We start from the raw sequence: 10,366 nt of genomic DNA on the forward strand, positions 1-10,366 counted from the left end.
ATTGCTTTTGTTCATTTGTATGATTAAAAATTGATAGAATATGAATTCCTCGCTTAAAGTAAAATATAAAATATATATTGGATTTATATGATTGGTTAATATTCCAAGTGATGCTGAATATCCCCTATAATTTTGTTTTGTTTGTTTGTTTGTTATGTACACATTCCAAATGAAATCAATATAAATGTTATTATTAATGTTTGAAAGTTGATTGTCTACTTGAATCTCTCTATTAAAGTGTGTGTGGCTCCGGATGGAGCCTGGTTATGGTATTTGTCGTGGTGGGTGGCAGAAGTGCTTACTTCTTCTCTGTCTTCTTTGGCAAAAGAACTGCCTGAATGTTTGGAAGAACACCTCCCTGTGCAATGGTTACGCCAGACAGAAGTTTGTTGAGTTCTTCGTCGTTGCGGATGGCCAACTGCAAGTGACGTGGGATGATACGGGTCTTCTTGTTGTCACGTGCGGCGTTACCGGCGAGCTCCAGAACTTCGGCAGCGAGGTATTCCATGACGGCTGCCAGGTAGACAGGAGCGCCAGCACCGACGCGTTCGGCGTAGTTGCCCTTACGCAGCAGACGGTGAATTCTGCCCACGGGGAACTGAAGTCCGGCCCTGCTGGAGCGAGACTTTGACTTGCCCTTCACTTTGCCTCCCTTGCCGCGTCCTGACATTGCTGCTGCTGTTGTGGGTTTGTGGTGGTTTTATGCCGCCCCGCAGATCGAGCTTCGTGTTATATACCCCGCTCAGGATCAAGGGAGCCCGCCACTGACCAATCAGCGCGCTCCGCCACGCGACCCGCTCTGAGCTGAGTCGCGAGCGGGATATAAAAGGAAAGCTCGCCTCGCGCAAAAGTTCATTATTGTATCGCAACGCCAGCCAGCACGAGCATCATCATGCCACCCAAGGCATCTGGAAAGGCTGCCAAGAAGGCCGGAAAGGCCCAGAAGGCCATTGCCAAGGGCGATAAGAAAAAGAAGCGCAGGAGGAAGGAGAGCTACAGCATCTACATCTACAAAGTGCTGAAGCAGGTCCACCCCGACACTGGTATCTCTTCCAAAGCCATGTCGATCATGAACTCGTTCGTGAACGACATCTTCGAGCGCATCGCCGCCGAGGCTTCTCGCCTGGCCCACTACAACAAGCGTTCCACCATTACCAGTCGGGAGATCCAGACGGCTGTAAGGCTCCTGTTGCCCGGAGAACTGGCCAAGCACGCCGTCTCTGAGGGCACTAAGGCCGTCACCAAGTACACCTCCTCCAAGTAAACGGCTTACTTACTGCCCTGTGGTGGTGGCTTGGCCTCAAACCAACAAACTCGGCTCCATTGGAGCCACACTTTAATTTCTAAAGAGATTGTGAGTGTTAGACACCAATACTATTATAACAAAAACCTCTGTCACTGAAAGCAAATAGCTATAAAATGAGAATATTTATGAAACTGTCTGTGTGTGTTTCTCTCTCTCAGTGTCTGTCTGTCTGTCTGTCTGTCTGTCTGTCTGTCTGTCTGCCTGCCTGCCTGCCTGCTGTCTGTCTGTCTGTCTGTCTGTCTGTCTGTCTGTCTGTCTGTCTGTCTGTCTGTCTGTCTTGTCTGTCTTGTCTGTCTGTCTGTGTGTCTCTCTCTCTCTCTCTCTCTCTCTCTCTCTCTCTCTCTCTCTCTCTCTCTCTCTCTCTCTCTCTCTCTCTCTCTCTCTCTCTCTCAACACATATAAGCACTCGGTATCTTTTTTCTAGAGATTAGAGATTCATTGTTATGTTCCACATTAGGATTACTATGCAGGCCACCCTCTTAGGTTTGAAAATGTCAAGAAAACGGTTAATTTAAAATGTCATCTCCTAACTTAACAGATTAAGCCAGAGGACCGAAAACAGAATAAAACAGGACTGGACAGTATATGTCACTTATACAAGCTGCTTTTATTTCTAGTACAGTATGACAATTTTTATTTTGGGGGGGGGGGGATCCTTGACAGTGCATAAGAGTGAAAAGCGACGGCGTTTTGTTTGTAAGAGAACAGGTTGTACTACAAATGACTTGATTTATTGATATCACATGTATGTATGACACCTAAATTATGCTAGGAATGTCTGAAATCTCCTTAGAAGGATATTTTGGCCCTGAGAAGGGCCGAGTTTGGTGTATACTAGGGTGGTCGATTTAGCTTATGCACGCTCTCCACGGATACGGCGAGCAAGCTGAATGTCCTTTGGCATGATGGTGACACGCTTGGCGTGGATGGCACAGAGGTTAGTGTCCTCGAAGAGACCGACCAGGTAAGCCTCGGATGCCTCCTGTAAAGCCATGACGGCAGACGACTGGAAGCGAAGATCGGTCTTGAAGTCCTGGGCAATCTCGCGCACCAGACGCTGGAAGGGAAGTTTCCTGATGAGCAACTCGGTGCTCTTCTGGTAACGACGGATCTCACGCAGGGCGACCGTTCCGGGCCTGTAACGGTGAGGCTTCTTCACACCCCCTGTGGCAGGAGCAGACTTGCGTGCTGCCTTGGTGGCCAGCTGCTTACGAGGAGCCTTGCCTCCCGTGGACTTGCGAGCAGTCTGCTTGGTGCGAGCCATGGTGAACAACTGTGGTTTGTGATGGCCGGCGCCGAAAAATTTTTGCTTATATACGCCGTCTCGAGGCGCTTGCTCGAGCGCCATTGGCTGCTCGACTCGCCTACGTCACCCCGTTGCCCCTCCCCTCCTTCCTCTGGCTGCAGCCAACAGGCGGCTCACCTCAATCACTATTATCGCTGATTTTGCTCTATTTTTTGGATTTGTGCAAAAGTCATTTCACAGGGACGTGAAACAGACGAGTAGGCAACTGCAGTTTTGAAAGCGTTGTGAGAAAGCCGTGTCTACTCGACCACAAGCGTAAAGTAAGGGCAGGCAGGAGTTGCAATGCTACTAGTACGTCCGCTTGATGGGATATAGTCGGGAAATCGTGCGGGCATTCGTCAATTCGATTCACACAACTTCAACACCATGACTGGACGCGGCAAGGGAGGCAAGGGACTCGGAAAGGGTGGCGCCAAGCGTCATCGTAAGGTGCTACGTGACAACATCCAGGGCATCACCAAGCCCGCTATTCGTCGCTTAGCTCGTCGTGGCGGCGTGAAGCGTATTTCGGGTCTCATCTACGAAGAGACCCGTGGCGTCCTGAAGGTGTTCCTCGAGAACGTCATCCGTGATGCTGTAACCTACACGGAACACGCCAAGAGGAAGACCGTCACTGCCATGGACGTGGTGTACGCTCTGAAGCGCCAGGGTCGTACCCTCTACGGATTCGGCGGATAAGAGCTTGGCTAATCCATCGATTCCACCCACCACCACCTCAAAACGGGACCTAATTAGGTCCCTATACTTTTTTACTGAAGGGCTTAATAGACGATAACATAAATTGTTTTGATATCAGCTAGCACATTGGGTCTTATGAAATCTATTTTTTATCCTCGCATGCTTAAAGGGACTCTGATTGGGGAGGGAGGGGGGGGGGGAAGGTTTGTTACGTTATATACTAGCAGAGCAGGATCATTGGTGGGGGGGGGGGGTGAGGGGGAGAGAGAGAGAGAGAGATCTTTCCCAACTCTTCCTTTTTACATGAGTGAGCTACCCGTTTTATTCATTTTATCCTTCTCAGAGCTGTTTTGATAGTATCCAAATGATGGTAAATGAAAAGGGAGGACACGAATATCTACCCAGAATTCAGGACTGGCAATCGATATGCATGTTTGAGTGCGAATCTTTTTCTCTCTCAACTTAGGTATACGTTTATGTCGTACCTAAAAGCGAGAACCACACTATTGGGACAAGTATGCAAGGCCCAATTTTCCTAACAAGCACAGTTAATTTTGTTATTTTCGAACATTTCTTTCCAAATTGGTTTATCCAATTAACAGTATTATATTAAGATCATGAATTGCTGGGTTAGGTTAGGTTAGGTTAGGTTAGGTTAGGTTAGCTTAGCTTAGGTTAGGTTAGGTTAGGTTAGGTTAGGTTAGCTTAGCTTAGCTTGGGTTAGCTTAGGTTAGGTTAGGTTAGCTTAGCTTGGGTTAGCATAGGTTAGGTTAGGTTTGATTACATTTCTATGTTAGATTTAACTCAAATTCAAAACAATTGCAGTCATTCGGCTTGTTAGTCAACTTGCCTCTAATAGGGGCAATTTGTCTAACAAGACTATTTAGTTTTGTGTGCATATATATATATATATATATATATATATATATATATATATATATATATATATATATATATATATATATATATATATATATATATATATATATATATTATAGCTTCAAGACTCCGAACCAATATAGAAGCATCAAGAGGAAGTGCTTGTGTTATGGGCCAATAGGCCTTCTGCAGTTACTTCCATTCTTATGTTTTTATTCCCATTGGTTCGTGTTTTATCTTGTGTAAATGTCAATCACCTCACCAAAAACTTTGGTACCATATCACCTCACCCATGTATGTGTGTATATATATATATATATATATATATAATATATATATATATATATATATATATATATATATATATATATATATATATATATATATATATATACAGAGTAAATCTACCCCAAAAGTAATGATTTATTTGTCTACAAAACTAAACTCTTTTTGGAATCATATGAGGCCCCTCCACTGAGGGGGGAGGCCTGGATGTTTATTGTCATGTGTATTCATGCTGCTTGCATGTCGTCGTTTATTTTGCCTTTGTTGTTTTCTTGACAGCTTTCTTTGCCTTGGGTGGTTTGGGAGATTTTGAAGCTCTCTTTATTTTGGGCTTTTTGTTCCCAACAACAAGCTGCTGCTGCTGCTGCTTCTTTTTCAAGGCTGTAGGTGGTTTGTTGCTTGTGGCGGCTTTCTTGGGAGTTACCACGGCCTTCTTTGCTGCTGTAGATGGTTTCTTGGTTGTGGTGGCTTTCTTGGGAGTTAGAACGGCCCTCTTCTCTGCTACGGCCAGCTTGAATGATCCACTAGCTCCACTTCCCTTGGTCTGAACAAGAATGCCGTCAGCCACTGCTTTCTTGAGAAATCTTCGGATGTAAATGGCGATCTTGGCAGCCTCGACTTTGTTGTTGGCAACAACGTACTTCTTGATTGCTTGTAGAGACGAGCCCTTACGGTCTTTGAGTGCTGCGACCGCGGCTAGAACCATTTGACTAGTTTTCGGGTGAGCAACCTGGACGCGAGGTTTCCTGGTGGTGGCCACCACAGCAGCAGCAGCCGCAGCCTTCTTGGTAGGCTTTGCTTCTACCATGATGATGATGAGATAACCAAGGTGATGAGAGACGCTCAGACAGTCACGGGGGAATGATGCTGCCGCCGCTTGAGCCGAACCTATTTATGTGCCGGCACGGTACAGAAGCTGCAACCTGGCAACTCGTCCACCAATCACGACGGTTGGTTTTACGGCTCCGAAACCTGGATCCCATATCTTCTCTAAAATAGAAGCATTTGTTCATGTTCTTTGTAAAAGTATCATAAAGCAGGACAGATGAGACAAATATCATAAAAACTGAAGAGCAGATGAGCACACACATGTATGTATTACAAAAGAAAATCCACAAATTCATTAGAAATTGGCAGGGTAGGCTGAGGAAGTAGGTAGATGTAAAATGTCTGTAAATGGCGAAAGAACATAAACCCAAGACTGAATAAACGATGTTAAATATCCATGCCAAGGAGACAAAAATATGTTAGGATACAATTACCATTAAGACACCACAAGAAGGTCCGTATCCTGCCGTGATGACTAAAAAGAGTTGGTTATTAGCCACAATGTGTAGGCAGTCTCATGCCAACGGCCATACCACGTTGAGAACACCGCTTCTCGTCCGATCAGCGAAGTTAAGCAACGTTGGGTTTGGTTAGTACTTGGATGGGTGACCGCCTGGGAACACCAAATGCTGTTGGCAATAATGTTTTTTGTTTTGTTTTGTTTTGTTTCGTTTGTTTTTGTTTGAATGGCTGGCTGGCTGGCTGGCTGGCTCCACGGGAAATTCACGGAGTTGTGTGGAATAAGGCCTGGTAAAATGAATTAATATGTATGTCATGTTTAAAACAAACTCGCTTAATATAGTGTGTGAGGCTTTATACAAAAACAAACAACCAAAACAAAACATGTTGTATATATATTATATATATATATATATATATATATATATATATATATATATATATATATATATATATATATAGCTTAATCCGGGTTTGAACTCGCAACTCCAAGAATACGCATCACTTATATACACTTTACCACTGGACCACTGCAGGACACTTGATGCTGAGGTATCAATTTAATGACGTAAATGCCATTTCCACAAATAAATGATAATTTAAAAGTATTTGTATGTACAAATCTTTTCTGTTTAAAAGGCTACAATATCAGTTACTGATATAATTTGTGTTAATGTTTCTATACCCACAGGAAGGCATGTTTTTGCTTATATGTAAGGGGTACGGAGAAGGAATCCACAGACCATCATTCCCCTTCCCCCCCCCCCCCTCCCACCTACTACCACCACCACCACCACCACTACTCACCACCAATCACCACCAATCACCACCACCACCAATCACCACCAATCACCACCACCACACCTAACCGAAAACCCCCTAACACATCAACCCTCCCCCCAATCAACAGGCGAAATAATAACCCTCAAATGCCTGCCTGCCTGCCTGCCAGCCAGCCAATACTAACGGTCTTCTCAGAAAGAAAATCTCTTTGTATCTGTATTACTTGATGAAATGTATGATTCTAATAATGAAAATAAATTGTTATGTCGGTTGTATGAGCATAATGACCAATATGCACGTGATATGAATGAATTAAATAGTGTAGTTTTAAGTAATTAGGTTGTAGACACATTAAGCGGATATGATATTTGACGCGTCCAGAACTGGTGATTTTTGGTTTAGTTTTAAATGCACCACCACCACCACCACCATTGCTTCCCCAGAGCCTAATTAAGGACCGGTAAAAGGAGTCAATATGTATGTCATCTATAAAACCAAAGAATGAATAAAAACACACACACACACACCTACATAATAGTACTAGGAAGATTGTATGGCATAAAAAAAAAAAAAAAACTCCCATTGGGTCGTTTGAACTCGCGACTTCCAAAACACCAGCCACACACCTTACCACCCAGCCACCATAGAGTTGGTATAATTGTGCAACTTTAGTTATAAAACTAAAGTTCTTATTGTCTCAAATCTTATTGTCTGTTCTATGAAAAGGCATGATGTAAATTATGTATTTTTTGAATGATTGAATTGTAGGCACATTAAGCGGATTCGATATTTGATATATCCAGAAAAGGTGATTTCTGTTCAGTTTTAAAATGCATCACCGTTAACGCTAAAGGACTGGTAAAACGACTCGATGTTTGTCATTTTTAAAATAAACACTAAAACTAGGCCCTTAACATATATAATGTTTGAATATAAATTGAATGCATATAAATACAAAGTGGGAGTGGCTGGCTGGCTGGCTGCTGCCTGCCTGGCTGGCTGGCTGGCTGGCTGGCTGGTTGGCTGACTGGCTGGCTGCCTGGCTGCCTGCCTGCCTGCCTGCCTGCCTGCCTGCCTGCCTGCCTGCCTGCTGGCTGGCTGGCTGGCTGGCTGGCTGGCTGGCTGGCTGGCTGGCTGGCTGCCCGCCCGCCCGCCCGCCCGCCCGCCCGCCCGCCTGCTTGCCTTGCCTTGCCTTGCCTTGCCTTGGCTGTCCTGTCCTGTTATTGCCTTGCCTTGCCTTGCCTTGCCCTGCCCTGCCTTGGCTGCAGCTGGCTGGCTGGCCGTAAATCAACTCTTAACAACACCACACCACACCACACCATCACTCATCACCCATCACCCACCACCGGCCCCAGTCTCCCAGCCTCTCTTATATACCCGAGCAGGCCCTTTAAATTATTTGAATTGTTGCACTTCGGCCAATGGCACGATCGCTGCTGCTCAAACATATTCTGGTTCACAAGTATTATAATATATTATATTATATTATATTATATATATATATATATATATATATATATATATATATATATATATATATATATATATATATATATATTTATTCATGAAACACATTAAAACCTTGATCATTTATTCATTCGTTACGTCTAGTGAAGAATTGCTTTTGTTCATTTGTATGATTAAAAATTGATAGAATATGAATTCCTCGCTTAAAGTAAAATATAAAATATATATTGGATTTATATGATTGGTTAATATTCCAAGTGATGCTGAATATCCCCTATAATTTTGTTTTGTTTGTTTGTTTGTTATGTACACATTCCAAATGAAATCAATATAAATGTTATTATTAATGTTTGAAAGTTGATTGTCTACTTGAATCTCTCTATTAAAGTGTGTGTGGCTCCGGATGGAGCCTGGTTATGGTATTTGTCGTGGTGGGTGGCAGAAGTGCTTACTTCTTCTCTGTCTTCTTTGGCAAAAGAACTGCCTGAATGTTTGGAAGAACACCTCCCTGTGCAATGGTTACGCCAGACAGAAGTTTGTTGAGTTCTTCGTCGTTGCGGATGGCCAACTGCAAGTGACGTGGGATGATACGGGTCTTCTTGTTGTCACGTGCGGCGTTACCGGCGAGCTCCAGAACTTCGGCAGCGAGGTATTCCATGACGGCTGCCAGGTAGACAGGAGCGCCAGCACCGACGACGCGTTCGGCGTAGTTGCCCTTACGCAGCAGACGGTGAATTCTGCCCACGGGGAACTGAAGTCCGGCCCTGCTGGAGCGAGACTTTGACTTGCCCTTCACTTTGCCTCCCTTGCCGCGTCCTGACATTGCTGCTGCTGTTGTGGGTTTGTGGTGGTTTTATGCCGCCCCGCAGATCGAGCTTCGTGTTATATACCCCGCTCAGGATCAAGGGAGCCCGCCACTGACCAATCAGCGCGCTCCGCCACGCGACCCGCTCTGAGCTGAGTCGCGAGCGGGATATAAAAGGAAAGCTCGCCTCGCGCAAAAGTTCATTATTGTATCGCAACGCCAGCCAGCACGAGCATCATCATGCCACCCAAGGCATCTGGAAAGGCTGCCAAGAAGGCCGGAAAGGCCCAGAAGGCCATTGCCAAGGGCGATAAGAAAAAGAAGCGCAGGAGGAAGGAGAGCTACAGCATCTACATCTACAAAGTGCTGAAGCAGGTCCACCCCGACACTGGTATCTCTTCCAAAGCCATGTCGATCATGAACTCGTTCGTGAACGACATCTTCGAGCGCATCGCCGCCGAGGCTTCTCGCCTGGCCCACTACAACAAGCGTTCCACCATTACCAGTCGGGAGATCCAGACGGCTGTAAGGCTCCTGTTGCCCGGAGAACTGGCCAAGCACGCCGTCTCTGAGGGCACTAAGGCCGTCACCAAGTACACCTCCTCCAAGTAAACGGCTTACTTACTGCCCTGTGGTGGTGGCTTGGCCTCAAACCAACAAACTCGGCTCCATTGGAGCCACACTTTAATTTCTAAAGAGATTGTGAGTGTTAGACACCAATACTATTATAACAAAAACCTCTGTCACTGAAAGCAAATAGCTATAAAATGAGAATATTTATGAAACTGTCTGTGTGTGTTTCTCTCTCTCAGTGTCTGTCTGTCTGTCTGTCTGTCTGTCTGTCTGTCTGTCTGCCTGCCTGCTGCCTGTCTGTCTGTCTGTCTGTCTGTCTGTCTGTCTGTCTGTCTGTCTGTCTGTCTGTCTGTCTGTCTTGTCTGTCTTGTCTGTCTGTCTGTGTCTCTCTCTCTCTCTCTCTCTCTCTCTCTCTCTCTCTCTCTCTCTCTCTCTCTCTCTCTCTCTCTCTCTCTCTCTCTCTCTCTCTCAACACATATAAGCACTCGGTATCTTTTTTCTAGAGATTAGAGATTCATTGTTATGTTCCACATTAGGATTACTATGCAGGCCACCCTCTTAGGTTTGAAAATGTCAAGAAAACGGTTAATTTAAAATGTCATCTCCTAACTTAACAGATTAAGCCAGAGGACCGAAAACAGAATAAAACAGGACTGGACAGTATATGTCACTTATACAAGCTGCTTTTATTTCTAGTACAGTATGACAATTTTTATTTTGGGGGGGGGGGTGATCCTTGACAGTGCATAAGAGTGAAAAGCGACGGCGTTTTGTTTGTAAGAGAACAGGTTGTACTACAAATGACTTGATTTATTGATATCACATGTATGTATGACACCTAAATTATGCTAGGAATGTCTGAAATCTCCTTAGAAGGATATTTTGGCCCTGAGAAGGGCCGAGTTTGGTGTATACTAGGGTGGTCGATTTAGCTTATGCACGCTCTCCACGGATACGGCGAGCAAGCTGAATGTCCTTTGGCATGATGGTGACACGC

The 10,366-nt window shown here is 44.8% G+C and overlaps 1 non-coding gene across 1 annotated transcript; it reads left to right on the top strand.

The window, feature by feature from the left end:
* The first annotated feature begins 5,801 nt into the window (after nucleotides 1–5,801).
* Nucleotides 5,802–5,920, top strand: LOC138360771 (5S ribosomal RNA). Its single transcript, XR_011226637.1, has one exon. It is a non-coding gene; the product is annotated as a 5S ribosomal RNA (ribosomal RNA).
* Nucleotides 5,921–10,366: the final 4,446 nt, after the last annotated feature.

The sequence above is a fragment of the Procambarus clarkii genome, unplaced genomic scaffold (assembly GCF_040958095.1).
Source record: "Procambarus clarkii isolate CNS0578487 unplaced genomic scaffold, FALCON_Pclarkii_2.0 HiC_scaffold_116, whole genome shotgun sequence".
NCBI lineage: Eukaryota > Metazoa > Arthropoda > Malacostraca > Decapoda > Cambaridae > Procambarus > Procambarus clarkii.